The following is a 4,019-nucleotide window of genomic DNA, read 5'->3' on the forward strand; positions in this document are numbered from 1 at the left end:
ACACATGCACGCATGCATACACATACGTATATTGCAAATGTCTACCACAATTTACCCCTTTGGAACAAAATTTTTTTAAACGTTTATTCATTTTTGAGAGAGACAGAGTGCGAGTGGGACAGAGGCAGAAAGAGAGGTAGACACAGAACCTGAAGCAAGCTTCAGGCTCCGAGCTGTCAGCACAGAGCCTGACACGGGGCTTGAACCCACAAATTATGAGATCATGACCTGAGCCGAAGTCAGAGGCTCAACTGACTGAGCCACCCGGGCGCCCCTCACAATTTGCCCCTCTAAGTGGATAATATCAACATGTACTCTTCTTCCCATACTTATCCTTAAAAAATATTTTTGCCTCATTTAATGTAATTTATTTACCACATAACCAAAACCCCACTTACTTTATCCCGTGAGGTAACAAGCCAAAATCGAATCTGTTTGTCTATTCCAAAGTCAAAAGCTCAAAGTCAGAATTCTCTCTAGTTTTGCTCCCCCCAATATCATGTAATTTATGGATTAAACTGTAAAGTAACCACCGAGCACCAGTTTTTTAAAAAGTGCTATTCGAGAAAGAAAAGTCAGAAAACAGGGGTAATGTCAGAGTTTTTATTTCTACAACTTCACAGAGCTGTTATTGGAACACAGGATTTCTGTTCTTTCCACGACCACTTTGTCTTCGGCCAACACATCAGTTGACCAAAGTTCTTTATCCACTGAGGTGACCCAAACTGCCATGCCAAAAGCAGCTGGGCCTCTGATGGGTCTGGCTGTATGAAGTTACTGTGGTTTCCTTTTAATTTGGCCCCTGGACATGGAAGTCCTAGGAAGTACTCAGGGAATTCTCTAGATGGCTGTCCTTACTTCTTTCTGGGTCTACTATATAGCAACACCCAACTTCCCCTTTATGGTCAGGATCCGTCACTCTGCACAACCATATAACCCCCTTTTTCGTCTGTTCACCCACTTCCACTAGGAAGGAGTCTCATCATCTGGTTCAACTCGGACAACTCTTATTACTCCTGGAATATGTTAGTTCTCTTTCCTAGGGCCCTGACACTTTTAATGACAAAATCTAAGCTCTGCAATAACACACATCTATTCTCATACTTTTAGAAGACAGTAGATGTGCAACCAACACAGAATTCCAGAGTCAACATCAGCAGCAGTGCCAGACTTTTGGAGACCAAGAGCAAAATGTTTGCAAGTGGGTAATAAATACCGTGGAGATGCCATTCCCACCCACGCCCTTTATCTGTAGATCGTATATTCTGGCTGCAGGAGAAACAGGACAAATACTGATCTCCGGTTTGGAGAATGGCATGCATAAAACTTATGAGGTGCTGTCTTCTTGCTGTTTGTCTGTGGAGGTCCTGGTAGCACGTTCTGTCTTTGCTTCATATTTCTCTCAGGGACTTAGAGTAGTGATCCCATGTTTCCTATGCATCTTGAATCACAACTTCCTAGCCCTTTTTTCGCACCTCCTATTTTTTGCCTTTACCACTCACTCCTCAGTTTTTAGGCATTGAAGCTTCTCACGTTGAAGTACATACTGATTTCTCTGATCTCCCTGTGACTTCATGAATTTTGAAAGTGCCTTCCAGTTTCTCATATTCTTTTTTATTCAGACATTTTCTGCAGTAGTTCTCATCCTTCAGTTTAAATTCTTTGAAACCTTAGCAGTGGTGGATGTAATGGTCTCAAATTTTTTAGCAATAAAATTATTTCCAACCTTCTTCAAATGAAATTTGCGGGACGGGTAACAGTGTGGCTGATCTGACTGAAGCCTCTTGCCCTTTCTCCACTAAGGACGGCCCTTTCTTCATCCGTACAGCCTCCTCTAGTTGCCTGTATCACTTGGAGTTTTGAGGCTGCAAAGTAACTGACAGTGTAATTTATTAGAAGGGTATGAAGGCTCAAAGGGCTGAAGGGAAGACTGAAGGCTCAACTGAACAGATAGCAATGGGAGATCTTAGCGGCTAGAACCACTATTTGGGTTTTAGGGCACTCCTGCTAGGTTTATTTTTGTTTGTTTTTTTTTTTTGTTTTGTTTTGTTTTGGTTTTGGTTTTTGGTTTTTTGCCTTTGCTCAACATTAAAAGTCCTGAAGCAAGTCCACTTTGGCCACATGCCCATCCATTGGTCAGGACATCATGATTTACAATCCCAACCTGATAGCATGCAACACCAGAAAGGTAATTGTAGTCAACTTCATAGCTATAAATTTGTGGTCTGGGAGACAGATAAGGAAGCAATCTATTAAGAAAGGTGCAAAATCAACTAGGTAGGAAAGAGATTAGTTTTAACCCCAGCACAGGGGAGAGGTGGGAGACTGTCCTGAAGATTCCAATTAACTTTGAGCAGACAGCAGAGGTTAACTGCAGCTAGGTGGGGCAGGAGGTATAATTTGGCAATTATATTTATGAAGGTGGCATGGTAAGAGCTGTGTCAGAAGTTATAGTAAAGCTAAAATGACTCAGGGTGAAACCATTTGTGAGAAAATGCAAGGATTTGAAAAGCCTCCTCTCTATATGAAAAGGCTTGGTATTTTTTTAACTTTTTTTTTTTTTTTTTTGAGAGAGAGAGAGAGAGAGAGAGAGAAACAGAGCACAACTGAAGGAGGTACAGAGACACAGGGAGACACAGAATCCGAAGCAGGCTCCAGGCTCTGTGCTGAGCTGCCAGCACAGAGTCCAACATGGGGCTCAAACTCATGAGCTGTGAGATTATGACCTGGGTGGAGGTTGGATGTTTAACCAACTGAGCCACCCGGGTGCCCCCGAAAAGGTCTGGTATGTTAACAGGCAGCTCAGGTATCGCTATTCTGGAAATTGCCACTAGGTTCCAAATCCCTGTCCAAAATCTCTGATCATCACTTGAAATTTTTTGAGTAAAGAGATGGACAAATGACAGCAACTCCAGGAAAATGCAAAAATAACCAGAGGAAAAATAATGATAAAATCAAATCCTTGGAATTAATATTTCTATACCAAATTTAGAACATTAAGGGCAAATCTAGGTGACCACAGCTGCAGGAAATAAATAAAAAAGAAAATGGGAAATTTGAACAATATATAACCATCTGAAAAATGTGTGTTGCCTTGTTCTTAAATCTAATATATTAAGGGGTGCCTAGGTGCTCAGTCAGTTAAGCACCCTACTCTTGATTTTGGCTCAGGTCATGATCTCATGGGTGTAAGACTGAGCCCCGCATCTGGCTCTGCACTGAGTGTGGAGCCTGCTTGGGATTCTCTCTCTTCCTCTCTCTCTCTCTGACCCTCCCCCGCTTGCACGCGGGCTCTCGCTCTCTCTCTCTCTCTCTCTATCAAAATAAATAAACATTAAAAAAAATCTTAATGTTAAATATGACATATTAAATTTATAATTTTCATTTATAGTGTTTTTTGTGATTTTAAACTTAATAGATGCAATCTTATTTGATAAATTTTTAACAGTATTTATAAGTTTAAATAAATCTGAATTATCAAATCTTTATCGTTAGGTTTATAAGTATCATTTAAGTACTAAAGAAAATTTTGTAAGATTTGTGATTCCACTTGCTTATCTGTTTGAAGTACTTCAGAAAACCAGATGTATTAAATATCTATTTTAAGTTAAAAAGTTTCAGATAATCAAAGCAATTGCATTTACAAAGACTTTTAATTATTTAGGAGAACGTACACTTTGCATGACTTTAATGTGAAATGTTTAACATACGAGTTAAATTTAAGAGTTGTACTTAAATGCTTGGGGAAATTTAGTATCTTAACTTCAGAGACTAGCTGAGTATTAATTAACAATCACTAGATTAGTAAGTAGACTTATTTGACATATAGGTTGTATGTACAACTTATATTTAAAATTTTAATATGTTGACTATCAGTGAAAATAAATGCAGATGTAAGGATTTCTTTCTGCATACAAAAGCTATCCATATACATTTAAGAAAAAAGCACCTCCATTATCAAAAGATAATTTTCCAGAAGGATTGATGTAGCGTCACCGCGGAAAAAGAGAACGAATTTA

The sequence above is a fragment of the Panthera onca genome, chromosome A1, assembly GCF_046562875.1.
Source record: "Panthera onca isolate mPanOnc1 chromosome A1, mPanOnc1 haplotype 2, whole genome shotgun sequence".
Lineage (NCBI taxonomy): Eukaryota > Metazoa > Chordata > Mammalia > Carnivora > Felidae > Panthera > Panthera onca.